This window comes from Hesperophylax consimilis, chromosome 3 (genome assembly GCF_061612785.1).
Source record: "Hesperophylax consimilis isolate HC1 chromosome 3, BYU_Hcon_1.0, whole genome shotgun sequence".
In the NCBI taxonomy this organism is placed as follows: domain Eukaryota; kingdom Metazoa; phylum Arthropoda; class Insecta; order Trichoptera; family Limnephilidae; genus Hesperophylax; species Hesperophylax consimilis.
The window spans coordinates 39,045,819-39,064,893 of NC_142838.1; positions in this window are offsets into that span (position 1 = coordinate 39,045,819).

Consider the following 19,075-nt stretch of genomic DNA (forward strand, 5'->3'; position numbering starts at 1 on the left):
CAAACGATCGATACGGCGACCCATGTGCGAGTCCAGGCAACGTAAAATCGCGCAATGCTGTTGCAAAATGACGATTTAGTTATTCTACGTATAACTAACTATAAGTATACTAGTCCCGGTGAGAGATCGTACGTGACATCATCATTCTAGTATATTCTGTCTTTTTAATTTCCAAACAAGACGTGTGAGAACGTCGATGACGTCCGTACGAGCTCTCGCTGGGACTAGTTCATATAATTAAACTTATATATTCAGAACCAGCGTTTGTTGATCTATGTGTAGCCATAAAATTTCCACTGGAGTAACTTAACTTATAAATTAACTTTTGGAAAATGTGTAACAAATAATAATAATTTGGCGACTTGTCTTGTTTTTCGTGGTAAAGAGTATGTTGCTAGTCATAAAAATATATGAATGCATAGTTGATTTCGCCTGGAAATTCCTAACAGATGTGCAATATTCATGACGTCAGAGCTCACAGTTCGAGTGTTTTTGCTGCTTCGGCCCGGATAAAACTTACAGATATATAATGTTGTTAATTTATAAAAAATCTTGTCAAATTATTTGTATTCCTGTTGAAAACGGGACTGCAGGCGTTTAACGAATGAATTGAACGATTTGAATTCACGTGTTCTTAAATATTCTAATATTGTGGCATTTCGTCATTATATTTATCAGGAAAAGGATACCTGCATGAACACGTGTTACGATATATTCTGAATGGACTGATATTTATCGAGAAATGGATTGCAATCACGTTTTTAAAAGGATTTCAATAAATCAGTATAAATCATTTTTCTCCGTGCGGATATCTGAAAAACACAACAAGACTGCTTCGAATTCCGGATAATTTCTTGCCGGTGAAATTTTTTTTTTATTGCAAACAATCTTTTGCTACGTTGTTACCTCTCAATCCATTTTAACTAACTTTATGTTTTACACGTGTTGTTAACGAGAGGACGAGCTTACAATAGAGCTATCAGCGGCAGTTATACCTGTGCATTGTGCATGTATCTTTAATATTCCTTTTTTAATTTTTAGTAAACAGGTTTTTTTTAATTTGCCCTTCCTAAATGTTAACAAACCGTAAATTTTTCTTAAACAGCCACAAGGTTAAAATCGAAATTATTCCAAAAATGTTCAGAGAACTCGTGAATTAGTCAATAATAAATGCTGTGAGATGAACCGTGTTGCAATACCTGGTATAATATATCTAGTTTCTGAGAACACTTGCCACGCGTTGAGATTGAGATGCGTTTCTTGAATTATTCGAATGATTCGAGTGTTTCGAGGTCAGGGGTCCCGTTTTTTACTACGCGTGAGGTCGCCATTGATGATTCGATTCAACATTCAATAGATGCAAATATCAAGCGCGTAATGGACGTGCCGCGATTTTGTTAATAGCCAGTTTAAAAAAACACGCGATGTGTTAAAAAAAACTTGACGGTTAAAACAACAATGGACGTGTATAATAAAATTTCACAGCAGCCATGTCGGCCCCATCAAACTTAAAGATATTCAACATTACAATATTTGTTTTCGTAATTTATTGCAGTTTATTGCGTTCTTGAGTAGCAAGCGTGGCAATACGGGACGACGCTTTATTCGGCCAGCCTTGAATTTGCCAGTGGTTGAATTCTAAATGATAATGGTTATTAAACATATTAAAAAAACCTGTAAAAGACTCAGATCAATTGCTGGCAGAATGTACACATTAAATTTTTTCCTATCAATTGAAAATTAACACTTAAAATAATTTATATGTCAATGGCAGAATCTATTATAAGATATGGATTAACCATATGGGGAAATACTAGTACAACCAATCTGAAACAAGTTCAAGTTGTACAAAACGCAATTGTAAAATTACTAGTCGTCCCTAATATTTTTAAACAGAGACATAATACACCGTTGCTGTTTCAGAGTGCCAAAATTTTACCTGTTAAGGCTATTCTATGGCAAAAAATCATAATTCAATATATATATTTACCCCGCAGCGTAAAGAAAAAATAGAACATAAATACAGTACTAGATTCACGCGCAATGACGGGTTAATAGTTCCGAAATTTAATAATAAATACGGACAGAGAACGTTTGAATACAACATACCGAAGATATTTAATTTATTACCTGACACTATAAAGCAATGTAAATCTATGAATAAGGTTCAATATATGGTGAAAAATTGGCTATCGGAAAAAAATATTTACTTTAATATGTATGAAAAATTGTATGAAAAAATTGTTGTTTCTGTAGATATAAGATGTAAATTATAACATATAAAAATGTATATGAAACTAAACTTTAAGCACCTGTTGACAAGCCAATTCAATTGGCTTAGCAGGACTTGTTTGTTGATATGTATTAACTATTTATTCAATAAATAAAAATAAAAAATCCAAAATGTAAAGACTTCTTTACTTTCACTTTTATTTCTTTCAATATTTTTTTTCATTCACGTCTGCCAGGTGTCCTGTAACGGCTATTTTTTTTTATACTGTCCGGAGTCAATGGGACTGTGACATCCCCCAGAAGGAGAAGGGAAGGAGATGGGAGAGCGGAAGGCGGGGAAGTACCTGAATTTTTTTTTATTAACAATAGATGTGGAGGACAAAAGGACATGCCCTGGACAAAATTAATAAATTTAAAAAAAAATAGAAAGGATGCCTAACACTGAAGTGAAGGTTAAAGAAATTTGAATAGTGTCAATAAGTTTGTGGACATGGTTTGGAAACACGTGTTTATTACTAAACAAATTTAATTCAAACACTTTGTGTATTGAAGGTTACCGCGACAGTTCAGTGTCGCCCAGATATCGGATAATTTTTTTTCTTTAGTGTTTATCTAACGTATACGTTTTGATGATTATTAAAAAAAAAAAAATCATTCAAGAAAAAATAAATTTTCCTATTCTCTTACTTAAAAGAGTTGTTATTAATAAATTACAAAATAATTTACTAAAAAGTTTTTAGTTGAATGTTTATTTTTATATAATTTGAAAACTAAATTATTCTACAAAATATAAGAGTTGCACAAATTTAAAATTAGCAAAAATACAAATTTAGGTTGTGGGTTTTTCGTGATTGTAACTCTGGTTGGATGAATTCGTATTTGCTTAGAAATAAGGTGTCATTTTCGAAATTGGAACTGATTGTGTCAAAAATTCAGACAGGCTACCAATAATATATATAACATAATAAAAACAGATATTATTTTCACTTCCATTTCCAAAATTCGAACTGTCAAGATTTCTGTCAAACGATAAAATAGGTACTTACCTAATAATATTTTTTTTACAGAAATTTTTTTAAATTCTATATTTGAAATGTGAATTTCTTTTTTTCTCTTTTGGTTAATCTTGACTTGATTTTTAGCAGTAAATTAATGTATTTATTAGTTTTATTTAAGCCATTTGTAGGTCCAAGTTTACAAATGGCTAATTTATTATTAATTACAAACATACATTATTATTACTTAATGCATTTTCTTTTTTTACGGCTTCTACAATCCAGTTTGAATCTATCAATTTATGATTTCCTGGAGCGTATTATAATATTGCATTCCTTGGTAAACTATTTTGTGTATTCGCTGTCCTTTTTGGTAGACTTATTTCATTGCACTTTCAATTTTCATTGTTCTTTCAATTTCATGTCTGTGGATGTCCTCCTTGTATATTTTGTATGTAAAATATTTTGCTAATAGTTTGTTCATTATTATATGTATAAATATCATCGCATTAACGTAAAATTAGAAACAATAATTAAATTCAGCCTTCTAATGAGGAAATATGCTAATTGATTGACTCGAAGAAATATCTTCCTAAATTCCTACTCGTATAAACTATCATGATACATTCTTAACTCAAAGTAACATTTGACACATTATTAACAATGGGAATAAGAAAAATCTGTAGGTGGTTCTCCATGTAGGTATAATACACTGATCAAATAATCTGTAGAAGTGTGATCCATACTGAATTGAAAGAAACTGACCTGTCGACTTCTTGGCCCGATACAGACTAAAGAAAGTAAATATATCTATGGCTCATAGTTAAGATATTGATTTAACATAAATTTATTTAATTATTTAATGTAATAACCCCTGTTTGGGAGCTTTGAATAGTAAAAATTAAATATTATTTTACATAATAAACTTTCTCAGTAACAATCTTTTGTATTTGTCAAATTAAAGATGTCCACTGACTCGGTATAACTATTTCCCTCCATAAATATTATGGGCAATGAGGAATACATATGGTAGTTAGTACCAGAATTTCTGCACTGAAATAAATCCCGACTTCTAGTATTACGTCGTGGAATATTAGTCAACCTACAACTAAAACAACTTTTGGACAAAGAAATATGAGTATTATTCTATAAAATTATTTAATGTCCTCCCTTTTGAAATAAAAAACATTAAAAAAATAACTGACTTCAAAAGAAACATTAAGAAATGGATTATGGATAAGGGAAGAAAGAATATAGATATAATTTTGCAACCCAACAAAGACTAAAGCTCGTATTATGTTTTATTTTTTCTCTAAATATTGTTTTTTAATTTGCTATGTAGTATTTTAACATATGTACTTATACTATTTCAAACATATAACCATGTACAATGTGACCTTAGAACGGGGTACCCCAGTAAGGACACATTATCTTATATAAAAAATTGTTGTCTTTCTGTCGGACAATTGAATCATATTCATTTATTTTAAAAGAGTGTTGAAACTGAAAGTTAATAAACCTTTGAAAATTAGATTTTCCATAGTCATCCAAGTCTTTATGTGATATGAATCAATATAAAAACAATATCATGGCAGGGACATTTGCTAATATGATATGAATCAACGTAAAAATCACATCATTTATTTATTTATTTTATAAGAAACAAACAGCTTTTATATAATATGCAGTGATAGATATAAATATACAAGTTAACTGAAGTCAAGCCACAGAAGTTTCTTATGTTAAAGTGCATTAGATCAGATTGCAACAATAACATTTGGCTGTCATCAGTTGTTTTGTTTTGCTCTATCTAAAATTAAATTTTTACCATTATTTTTTGTTTTCTGGCAAAAAAAAAGTGTAGTGTGTTGTGCCTTGAGGTTTCTTCTCCCTCCTGATCTTCCAGGAGTCACTTTTCGCTGCTGATTTCCAGATATTTATAAACTTTTTTTACTTCTGTCATTTTCCATACTATTATTGTAGTTGTTTACTGTTGTGAATAATGGAGGAAGATTTCCCTCCTGGACCCCCTACAAAGCCCCCAGATCCCTCTCCAGACCCCCCAGACGGGGAAAATGGAGAAATTTCTGACAGTGATTCTGTCATTTTGACTTCCACCAAAAAAAGGAAATTTACTCCTTCTTCCCCAATAAAACTTGACTCTCCTTCGACTTCACAGTCCCCACCAGCACTTTCTCAACTTCCTCCAACAAACTTTTATTCTCCTAATTCCCGTGGCCCATTCATAGTATACGCCCAAAAAACTGAGCAAGGAAAAACCATCCACCCTCTTGAATTTGGAAAATTCCTATCAAATAGCAAGAATCTTTCAATCAAGCCTGGAGGTGTAAAAGCCGAGGGTCGCTTCCGAATCTCCGTCGAATTCCTCTCAGGGTCAGCTGCCAACAGTTTCATCAAAAATATCTTATTTCATCTAATTCAAAGTTCAAGGCATATATCCCTACTTTCAATGTCACTCGCATGGGCCTGGTCAGAGGTATCTCGACCGATCTGTCCATCGAAGAAATTCTGTCTTCACTTTCAACCCCCCAACACATTGGCAATCCCATTAAAGCCAGGAGGCTAAATTACAAGGACTCCTCTGAGGGTATAATTTCCTGGAAGCCCTCCCAATCTGTAGTTATCACCTTTGAAGGTCAATCTCTTCCCTCCCATATATATTTATTCTTCAACTCATTACCAGTTGAAATGTATACTTATCCCACCACTCAATGTTTCAATTGCTGCCGTTTTGGTCATACCAAAGCTGCATGCAGATCTCAACCCAGATGTTTTAAATGTGGAGAAAACCACGCAACTGACCAATGTCCTTCTTCCTCCTCACCCAAATGTTTTAACTGCTCAGGCTCACATACAGCTATCAACACTTCTTGCCCAGAACAACCTCGCCAAAAAAATATTAAAATTTCTATGGCCTCTCAGAACTTGTCTTTTCTGCAGGCTTCTAAACTATTCCCGCCTGTCAAAAAATCATTTGCTGAGGCTTTATCCAGCAACTCCTCATCCAACCCTCTTCCCTCTTCTACAAAAACTTCTTCTCGTTCAACTAAATTCACATACAAAAACGCTATCTCTAAACCGGCTCCTGGATACGATCAGCAACAACACAACTCACTGCTCTTAAATCCCAATGGTTCATCTCTTTCAAATACCACAAATGGGTGTGCAAATAATTATAATCCGTCCTCAATGAACTCTCTAAAACTTTCTGAAGAACTCTCCCAAGACAATTCTTCATTTATCCAAACTCTCATTATGCTTCTAATTGACCTTATTTCTTCTCCAACTAATCTACCGTCCAACGCTGCTACTATTATTTCCACATTAAAATCATTTATTCAAAATGACTCTTCAAGATTTCAAAATACTTCAGTGGAATAGCCGAAGTGCTATTTCTAACAAATCTGATCTCCTTAACCTATTAAATTCCAACTTTATTTCTTTGGCTGCTATCTCGGAGACTTGGTTTACTCCATCTACCCACTTTAATGTGGGAGGGTATTCCTGTCTCCGCGACGACCGCCCGGAAGGTTCGGGCGGCGGTGCTGCCCTTTTTATTAAGAAATCCATATCATTTTCCCCAATAAATAATATCAAACCCCCCAATGCTGACTTCCAAATGGTTGCAGCTAAAATAAAGGACACATCCTTTATTTCAGTATATCTTCCCCCAACAGCCCACTTCAATAAACAAATTTGGTTGCAAATTGTAAGTCAAATAAGCCCTCCTTTCTTTATATTAGGCGATTTTAATGCCCATTCCCCCGTCTGGGGTTCTGCTTTCTCCGACCAAGATGGTCGAAGTGTGATGGATTTCCTAGATCAATCCAACCTTTTCCTTTTGAATGACGGATCTCCTACTAGGATCTCTCGCCCCAGCACAAACCCCAGTGCAGTGGATCTCTCGATATGTTCTACTAGTCTGGGTTCTCTATCCTCTTGGGTGGTGTCCCCCGACCCTTGCTCCAGTGATCATTTCCCGATCACCATTACTTATCAAACTTCTTTCCAATCGGACAAGTCTCATATTTCGACAAAGATTAAAACGAAACACACCAAATGGGATGAATTTAACTCTCATATGGACAAGTTCTTACTAAATTTACCCGCCACCGATATATTTTCCGTCAAAGATGATTATAATAACTTCAAATCAATGATCATAACTGCAATAAAGAAATCAAATCCTCCCCCTAAAACTATATATCTTTTAAAAAAACTCCCTCCAACTCCCTGGTGGGATGAGGAATGTTCCAAAGTAGTAAGAATTCGGAAAGCTAAATCTCTTTCCTATCGTTACAATATGACTATGGAGAACTATCTTATATACAAAAACGCTGAATCCAATGCCAAAAGGGTATTGAGGTCAAAAAAAAGATCTGGGTGGTACAACTTCTGCAGTTCAGTATCTCCGAACACTCCAATTTCGGAAATTTGGTCTATGATCCGAAGATTTCGATCCTCCTTCAGTTCACCATCTCCTCGAGCGTCTCATTCTAAATGGATAAATGAATTCTTGGACAAAATTGCCCCCCCTTCTGTACCTAACTTAGATGAAATAACGCCAATCTATAATACTCCTATGTCTAATCATTGGCTAGACTCTCCATTCACCTTAATTGAGCTAAAAAATTGTTTATCAATAGTCAAGGACTCATCTCCAGGCAGAGATGGTATACCCTACAGCATAATCAAAAATAGTAATGATAATGTTCTAAACCACTTCTTAAGCATCTTAAACAAAATCTTCCAGACTGGTATAATGCCTGATGACTGGAGTTCTCAAATAATCATCCCTATTTTAAAAACAAACAAATCACCAAATTCTGGATCCAACTACAGGCCAATCGCTCTTTCATCCACCCTCAGTAAACTTTATGGAAAATTAATTAAAAACCGATTAGAATTTTTTGTCGAGAGTAAACAGCTTCTCTCTCCATCTCAATTTGGATTTAGGAAAAAAAAATCCACTCAAGATAACCTTGCCATCATCAGCACTGATATTAATTTATGCCTTGGCCTTCCCCCCATGTTTGTCCAATCTATTATTAATCTATTTCTAGATAGAAAAATTTTCATTGAACTTCCAGATATTTCTCCTCAAAGTAGGTCTGTTTGGAAGGGTTTACCACAAGGCAATGTATTGTCCCCCTTACTGTATAATATATACACATATGATATGCATGTCTCTATTCCCCCACAAGTAAAAGTTATTGAGTTCGCAGATGACATAGCTTTCTTCTTATCATCCAAAATCATCCCTCTCGCCGTCAAATATCTTAACGAAGCCATGAATGCCCTTTGCACATGGCTTACGTTAAATGGTCTTGAACTTTCAATCCAAAAGACTCAGCGTGTCACCTTCTCAAACCGCCATAAAAACCCCCCCGTTCAAATTTTATTTAAAAATTCTCCAATCCCCAACGCTTCTGAAGTAAAATTTTTGGGAGTAACATTTGATAGGAAACTTAAATGGTCTTCCCATATTAATAATTTAGTTACTAAATGCGAAAAAAATTTAAATATCATCAGATCATTATCTGGCGTTTGGTGGGGAGCTCACCCTACTTGCATTAAGTTGCTTTACAACGCACTTATTCGAAGCCATCTCGATTATGCCTGCCCACTTTTTAGTACTGCCTCAAAAAATGTACTTGATAAATTAGACAAAATTCAATCTAAATCTTTGCGAATTATAACTGGAGCGAAGCAATCGTCACCCATCAATTCCCTTCAAGTAGAATGTTCTGATCCTCCTCTTTATTTAAGGCGTCAACTATTTGCTGACAAATTTGTTCTTAAATGTTTAAATTCTAAATGTCATCAGGTTATCTCCAGCGTCTCGTTGTTCATTGACTCAACCCATTCATCTACAATCAGAGCTTCAACTAAACCTCTTCCTGACATCTGTAAAAATTTTAAGTCTCTCTCAGAGCTTCACATCATCCAAAATGATCTACTTCCCTTATACAAATTAAAATATAGTCACGTCACCCTATCCCCAACAATAATAGAAGGGATCGGAATCCTTAAAAGTCATTCCAATCTCCCGGCCCGAACTGTCAATAATATATTCAATGACATTATTTCATCTAAATGGCCCAACTTTTCTCTTTTATTTACTGATGGATCCAAATCTCCCGACTCTCCTAACTGTGGTATAGGTATTAACGTTTACCACAATAATTCTAATGACAGAATATTTCATTCAATTTCAAATCAATTTTCAATATTTTCAGCCGAGTGCATTGCAATAATAGAATCTCTCAAATATATAATCAAAAATAATTTTGAAAATTCCCTCGTTCTCTCTGACTCTCTCAGTTCCCTCCAAAAACTTAAATCCAGTCCTCTTCTTCATCCTGATGATCACTTTGTATGCCTTATTCGAGAGATGATAGCCTCCATTCAAAGCTCTGGTAAAACTGTAACTCTGATTTGGATTCCTGGACATGTTGGTATCATGGGTAATGATATTGCGGATGCCTTGGCAAAACAAGGAGCGTCCAACCCTGTTGTTACCCTCGTAAACCACATTCCCCTATCTGACATTTTTTCCATCATCAAAGATAGATCCCGCAATGTTTGGTCAGAGTATTGGCACATTGCTAGTCAATCCAAGGGAGCCTGCTATGCCTCAATACAAAGGACTATTCCATCAAAACCGTGGTTTCAGCAATTCCCTCATTTTTCCACAAAATAAATTTCTTCACTCATTCGAATGAGGATCGGACATTGTTCCGTTCCTTCCCACCTTTTTAAAATTCACGTCGTTGACTCCTCAGATTGTACATTCTGTGGTCTAGAAGTGGGAACTTTAGATCACATATTTTTTGGTTGTCCCTCTCTAAACAAATATCCTCTCTTCTATCAAGCCTTATCTAAAATTGCCTCCCCTCCATTCAACATCTCATCTCTTCTAAGTCTGAACTCGACTCCAATTTTCATTATAATTTTGAAATTTGCCCATTTAAATAAAATTAATATTTAAATTCACCTTTCATTTCTCAATAATTTTAAATGATGGCCAAGAACACCCTTGAAGGGTGAAAGCCAGAAATAATGTTAAAAAAAAAAGTGCATTAGAAATGAAGTTTTAGTTTCTTAAAATAAATTTGGTGTTAAAGGAAGGGGAGAGGAAGAGGAAAATAGGAAGAGGATAGGAGATGCTGCCGATACATTCCATACTCTCATATTAATAATCGATCGTACGCATTACTTCATATCGATATTTCTTTAGGTTATTACCAAAAATGTCAATGCTGTAAATTTTTTTATTATATTGTGCACATATACGAGGAATTGGGGATTTTTTTCGAATGTTTGTTCTACACGAGGATAGATAAAATAAATCAGATTGTCGGGTTGATCTAGACGGAATATGATAATTTATTAAATTGGTAAGTTCTTGTGAGTCCAGACCATTATTTAGGATTTTAAATAATAGGATTTGATCAAAAATTAGACGTCGTGTTTGGAGGGAGTTAAAATTATGAAATTTAATGGATTCGGTATAATTTGAGAAATGTAAGTTTAGTTAATAATTTGTGTGTTTAAAATTTTTTTTTTGAATTCTTTCTATTCTTTCGATATGGGCTTGGTATAAAGGAGTCCAGATCGGTGTACAGTGTTCCAGGTGCGGGCGAATATATGAGGTGTAAAGGAAATATCGAGTGTTTATGTTGTGGAAGGGTTTTGCTATGCGAATTATAAATCCCAGCATTTTATTGGCTTTGTTAATGATGTCATCAGTGTGTTGGATAAAGTTTAATTTAACATCCAGTGTTACCCCAAGGTCCCTGATATATTTTACTTCATTGATGTGTGTGCCGTTTAGTGTGTATACAAAGGATATTTTATTTTTATTACGTGTAAATGTTAATTTATTGCATTTTGCGATGTTAATAACAAGTTTGTTTAATTCGCAATAGACAAAGAGACGATTGAGGTCCTCTTGAAGTATAATGCAGTCGTTGATTGATTTAATAACTAAGTATATTTTTTTATCATCTGCATATGCTAGATAATTAGCATGTAAAAAACATTTGTGAATATCGTATATATACACATTAAATAATAATGGGCCTAAATGAGAACCTTGAGGTACACCGGAGGGCACAGAGAAGAAGCTGGACTTTGTTCCCTCAACTATAACTTTCCCTCATGGCAGGGACTTTCACTAATATGATATGAATCAATGTAAAAACAATATCATGGCAAGGACTTTTGCTAATATGATATGAATCAATGTAAAAATCACATCATGGCAGGGACTTTCGCTAATATGATATGACTCAATGTAAAAACTATATCATGGCAGGCACTTTTGCCAATATGATATGAATCAATGTTAAAACAATATAATGGCAGGCACTTTTGCTAATATGATATGAATCAATGTAAAAACAATATCATGGCAGGGACTTTTGCTAATATGATATGAATCAATGTAAAAATCACATCATGGCAGGGACTTTCGCTAATATGATATGAATCAATGTTAAAACAATATCATGGCAGGCACTTTTGCCAATATGATATGAATCAATGTAAAAACAATATCATGGCAGGCACTTTTGCTAATATGATATGAATCAATGTAAAAACAATATCATGGCAGGGACTTTTGCAAAAATAAAGATAAATAATTATACTAAAGGAGAAACGATATCTGCACACATAAAAACATTGCTTGGAGGATTTATATTTTCTATTACGGAGAGGACCACAAATTTGAGGTAAATGTAAGGGTAAAAGGTCATGGGGCAGTTTTACTATTTTGTGATATAAGTCAAAAGATAGTTGCTGAACCGTCTGTGAGTGACGTCGAAGTATTTTTCTAATCGAGCATTCCTGTTGGATGGATATATAGATAACGCATAAACCTCTTTTGTACTTTTTCATTTCTAGGATATGTTTTTTTCAGAAGAGGACCAAATAATTGAGCTATATTCTACGATGCTGCGAACAAGAGCTTCATACATATCTTTGGAACGGATGAAGATGCAATATTTGATCCCAAGAAACATAGGAAATCTCTTAAAGGTATTCAACAGAGTTTTGACCAGAATTGGAAAATGAGAATAATATGCACGAGATTGATTTGGAAATAATCGATCTTACTTTGGACAAAGGAGTTTTGTCTCTTCAGTTTTGAAATAAATCATGATTTGTAATGAAACTTTAATGGGTAATTGGCTAAGTTGCCGAATTTATATCATTTATTATCATTAGATATAATTAAATGTATGCATTATAATTTGTAAAGCAAAAATTTATCTAAGTGGTTAAGATCACATTAGTATATTTTCCACAAAGTTTCCTCGTAGGTGGTGTCTACGTTTCAAGGTTTACATTTGTGTTAAAGAAAAAATATTCCACGGTATATAATAGGTTGGATGGATCTGTGCTGGTTGAAATGGCAAGTGAAAAGAGAAGACGTCGTACCGAAGCCACGACAGATGAATAATGAATGTACTTGTGGAACCAGGTCTAGAAGGCCATATCTACATAATTGATTAGTAAGAACAATGTCTCCGACTGCGTGGTAAAAAGAGCACTAACCTCTTATCCGAGTGTCGGTACTGTAAAATTGTGAAGTACTCGTTAGTAAATAGGTATCTATAATAAATGAAGTAAGATTTAAATATTATACAATTAAATCAGCATACGAGTACCTACCTACCTATACATACACAAGCTAGGCACACTATAAAGAAACGAACGCAGACCCGTAAATAATCACGGGATAGTCTACAGTACAATAATTAAAATATTTTTCTGTTAAAAATATGGTGAATCGACATTAAGAAGAAGCTACAAGTCAAAAATGTGTATATTCTTGGTATAACTTATATTGTAGGTAATAGGAAATAAAATCGCTTGATAAACGTAGTCTAGAAACGTTCGATTTCAAGCACAAAATTGTCTTTTATTTATTTTGTAAATAATTTTATAAGAAAGCAAAAAAGCTAATCAAGTGAAACTGTCACAGAAAATCTTAGCAAATAATACTGTATTTTTTAAAGGTTTGTTTTCTTTATGTGTTCATACATTTCTATTGAAAAAAAATATTTTTTAATAGTTTAAATTTACATTTTTTATTGAGTAGTTTATTTTTTATTTGTATTCTACTCAAGCAAAACGATAGGAAAACCTTCAATTTATCTAAACGCATATTTTTTGGTATTCATAATGTACACCAATTCGTTATAAAGATTAATCAAAATAGTGATTTGGCACTAAGCTTCGCCTTAAGGATGGTATGTTTCAGAGAATTTGAACAATTCATCAAATTTCAATGTTGATTTTCACGTTCTGTGAAGGTTCTATTTAAGTTCTGTTATTATATCATTATTGTTCAGTTGTTTAAAACAGAACTTGAAAATCAACTTTTAAATTTGATGAATTGTTCAAATTCTCTGAAACAACCCATCCTTAGAATCGATTTTGTCGTATAACTTTTTTGATTTGAGCTTTCTTTTTCGAGTAAATCGAGTCAGAAGTTGGAAATATGTCAAATTTGAAAAAAATGGTCGTTAAATGGTTAATATCAGATGCTTAACGTATCTAAAAGTTTTTTTAACCTTTTGTAGCCGAAAAAGTTAAAAAAGATTAATTCCCCGATGGGTTCACCACGTAATAATCAATTTCCCGCTTGTACGACGAGTTTCCGTATACCGTGTATAAGTAGGTACTTAATCATTTGTCTGATATTAAGACACAATCAATTCCAATTTTTAAAATGAAACTTTATTTCAAAGCAAATTTTAGTTAAAAGCTGATTTAACGCAGGATTAACTGACGGCACAGAAAACCGAAATTAGTATGTGTGATGATGTGTATTTCAAAAAATATTTATTTAAGGTTTCATTTTCGTTATTCAAACATATCTCTTATATTTATTACTAAGTTATTTTGCCCAAGAGTTCCTTCTGCCTGAAGCAAATAGGTCCACACAATCCAAGAATTTTCATTTCAAGCTACGTTTCAGTCAACCACTCCGATTGCATAGTCTCTAACCGGTGATGTTCGTAAATACCCGACGCGTTGTCCTTTCGGGATATTAAAAAATATATTTTTAATACTTGATTTATTTAAGTGACCTTCCGCTAAACTTCAAATATAAACCAATAATTGAAAATGATCCTAACCTAACATAGCCTAACTTAATCTAATCTAACCTCATCTAACAATTCAATATTCTTCAATTAGTATATGAAACATAAAATTTGATATCACGCATATGCTGATAAATAACTGACGTGTTAGCGTACGAAATGTCTAGTATTTACTAACGGAGTCCATTTAATAACGGAATGCGATAACGCGTCGGTTATTTACGAATATGTAACTAGGGCTATACTGAGAGTATCTTCAACTTGGAGAAGTCAAAAATAAAGATAACAGATTCAAAATAATTAGTTCTCTTTCGTAAATTAATTTCACAAATAAATGTTTGAAAACAGATGAAGAAATTTCAACAAAAACATGTAAGTATCTTTGTGACATGTTAGTTTTTCAATAAAACGTCCGCAATATTATTGATTATTTCAAGGATTGCTAACAGACATTAAATTAGTATTTGCCAATAACATTATAGCTCACTTAAGTTTCTCCTTCTACGGAAATAAACCTCAGTATCCTACTTCCTCGGTGTGGGTTTTTCAGGATGTCAATAGTTCAATGCAGAATGTCGCATTGGCCAATCGCTAATCAGCATTGCATAATTGAATATTATAATATATTAATCTGTATGTTTTTTTTGTTCGTTTTAAAATTATTCGACGTCACCGGAAGTCCATCGGTCAGTATGATTAGACATGAACAATGAATCAAGCAAAAGAAATTATGACAGAATAGAAGGCACAGCATTCAATTTCATTATTTGCCCCCACGGGAGTAGTCAAGTTAGTGGCGGGGGCATATTGAGTTTCCCCCCCCCCTCATTTATGTATCCGGGGGAGAGGGGGGGAGGGTTAACTCCGTTTTTTTATCCTTGAAAACCCATCCTGTGACCAGGGTTTGTCTACAATCGTAAGGGGGCCCCTGGGCATACTGAGTTTTCCCCCCCTCATTTATGTATCCAGGGGTGGGAGGGGGAGGTATTCCGGAAAATATTTATAATAAACTACTTTAAAATTTTCTCCGGAACATCGCGTTGGCTCCTGCTCTAAGTTTGGGCCCTTTTTGAATGCCAAAAATATACAAAAACAAACAAATTTATTTATATATGCTAATTTATTAAGAATCTCTTCAAGTTATTCGTCATCCGGTTTAAAATGGGATTGCAGATCCTTAACGAATGAATTGGAAGTTTTCTTAAATAACTTTTAATGAATTACGAGCGTTTTATCTATGTAGATGTCGGAACACTGGTTAATAATTATTTTCTCATTTCGTCATTTTATATTATCAAGGCGAATTCAGGTGCATGAACACGTGTTACGAAATATTAGGAATTTACAAAAAGTTTATCCGGAAACGGCCTGCAATCCCGTTTTTAACAGCTTTACCAATAATTTGAAGAGGCTTTTAATAAATCAGCAATTAATCATTTTCCTCCGTGCACTATGTCTTCTGTCCTCTGTTATGTAAAAAGAACGTTCTGTGATAGTCCTTCAAATAAAAAAAATAATTTTAAATAAATAATACAATGTCGCTCTAACCAGTTTCCACAGCAGTTCAAACATCCAAATGTTTACATTTGGTCTCTTGTTTTAATTGATTCAGATGCTTGTACATATTATTATTTCATTGATGCTAATTAATTATTGGCAAGAAGATGCAATATTGTAGTCAGCTGTTATTTTGACCACGTGATGTGGACAGTGAACACGGAGACTAGTTGCTAGTGACTTTAGCTACTGACGACTAATTGAAAATTGGAAGACATTCAGGAATCAGTCGTATCAGAGCTCCGCGATGGCTTACAATCAAATTACGCAACACTAACCGAATAGCGGCCAATAGACTAGTGTCCCTATTGCATGATCTGTATTATCGTTTATTTTGAGACACCGGCCGACCTTTAATACCTAAATGACGGTAGTTATTCAGTACCCACTCGATGCTAGAGATGTTGTTAATAAAAACATCTGATATTATCTTTTTAAACTTCAAGCATGAACATCATAATTTTTAAAATATATTGAAATCCACTCCACATCAGTTTTTTTTTTAATCTACATGTTACCTACATTCAGTGTAGCCGTGTGACTTTCGTGCTAATGAAATGACAAAATAATAGTTATAATTTTTTTTCCAATAATGTTCGACCGTATGATAAAAGACTTTTTTAATACTAGTGAACCCCACAATGCTTCGCTATTGCTAATGTCTTTCTGGGGCGTCTTCGACTTCTTGCACCATTCACAACATTCTACTACAATGTTACTGCTAAAAAACTACATTACATAGACTTTATTACGACTCCTTATCTCATTCCGGTGCAGAGATATTGCGTTAAGTATTCATCGGGCGTCCCCGACTTCTTCTACAATTCAAACTACTCTCTAATCACTCCCGGCACTAATAACAACAAATTTTGACATTTTCATCGAAATCGCACGACTACTTTTCGAGTTTTGCGAACACAAACATACGCAGGCTGATTTTTTTTATACAGGGTGTATCGGCACGTACCCGACAAACTTTTACCAGCTATTCCTTAGCACATTTGGAGAAAAAAATGTTATGGGCACTTTGCTGTCCGGTAACATTTTTTTTTAATAAAAAATTTACTATTCATATTTTCACCACATGTCACCAATGTTTTATCCTTTGTCAAAGTTTGAAAACCCATCTGGCAATATTTTGTTCGAGTTTCGTTGAATAATGTATGTACGTACATACGTTGGCGCGCTTTTACAATCACAACGAAATGGCACGGCACCATTCGTCTCATTTTTAACTATTATTATTTGTTCGTGTGTACGAAAGAGCGAGGACACTTTTTGACACACTTGCTAATAACAGCTGTTGAACACGAGAAACAATGCAAATGACAGTGACGGAGTGTGGATTTTTTATTTATTTTTTGTTTTTAATGGAAAAAAAATGTTACCGGACAGCAAAGCGCCCATAACATTTTTTACTCTAAATGTGCTGAGGAATAGCTGGTTAAAGTTTGTCGGGTACTTGCCGATACACTCTGTATATTACTAGCTGACGTAAACCCGGGGTTGCTCGAAGACTTATAAATGGTTTGGGGTAAATAAAGTTTTGAGATTGTGAGGCCGTTTAAAGATATATAAATCCGTACTATCTTATTTTGACGTATCTCATAAGGTTTAGCCAGCGTTAGCAATGTAAGCGCCCGTAAAAAAATGTATGACTTGATTACAAAACATCGACTTTTCTCGACTTTCTATATGTACGTATTTTATATATAAACCTTCCGGAAGAAATTCTCTAAATGTTTGTGAAAACCCTATCAAAATCCAATTGAGTAGTGTAGAAGAACTAAGCGCACCAACGGACAGCCGCGGATAGTGAGATTGTTTTATACTATTTAGAGAAGAAGAAGCAGATTTTGCCCGTGCACGGATCAAAATTAATTTTCCTAATTTTTATTAAGAATCTCTTCAAATTATTCGTAATCCGGTTAAATACAGGATGGCAGGCACTTAACGAATGAATTGATAGGTTTCCTGATAAACTTTTAGTAAGATACGAATTCATTATCACGATGTCGCAACACTTGTTCGCCATTATTTATTATCAAGAAAAATGAAGGTGCATGAAAACGTGTTCAGATATATTAGGAATTTACTAAAAGTTTAACAGGAAACGGCCTGCAATCCCGTTTTGACAGGATTACCAATAAGTAGAAGAGATTCTCAATAAATCAGCAATTCTGATATTTGTCCTTGTGAATTGGTAAGCAGGTACGTGGTTTGTTTGTTCCGATGATTTCCAGACATAAAAACGCTTTATAAATGCAATTACAGTGTTCTTACACGCATAATAATTCAAGAACAGTTTTGATCATTTTATTTCTTACAACACGTGTCTTGATAGATGATATCTTTTGTTAATCAGTTCAATGAAATCCGCTATTATGAGATAAGAAATAAGAAAACGAGGTTGTAATACTTCCGTGTTTTTGTCAAACGCACAGAAAAGTGAATAGAAGCTATTTGTAAATGGTTTAATGTCCTTGGTTAAATTTTATTCTCTTCAATCGAAGACTGATGGATTCGAGCTGTATTGTAAATTATTTTAGATTTAAAAAAAATTAATTTAATTTAATTCCCAGTGCTTGGATTCAATCGGAACTAACCGGAATGTAGCTCCAGTTTGTGAATAATTATTTTAGTCTTACCATATTTTCTTGATTCGATTCGATGTAACCTTGTCATTCGGTGTTTTTAATGTTGCCAAATCCTCATTGATTGAAGGTCGTATGATTGTAAATCACTTCCTTCTCTCAGTTTATGTCGAGGATCACATAAATATGCAAATTAAAATGAAATAACGTTACTAAAATAGATAGAATAGGGAAGTAGAAATAAGAGATGAACATTATAAAACCTACAGTGATATCTGTTGTGTTATTTGGTTGTAGTTTCCATACCTCACACCAGATGTCGGTAGAGTGTATAAAGCTAAGTTATTACTATCCAGTTAATGTAGTTTTAAGGGGTTTCTAAAGATAGTGGTACTTACACCATCTAACAGAGATAGCATGTCGGTTGTACCGACATGGTTCCGAGTGCATTCTCGCGTTTGAATAACTCAAAGCCTCTGATAGAACGGACGTACGTATGTCCTGCTAGAGATTAATTGTGATTACTTACAATAATAAAATACTCGCAATCTTTGAT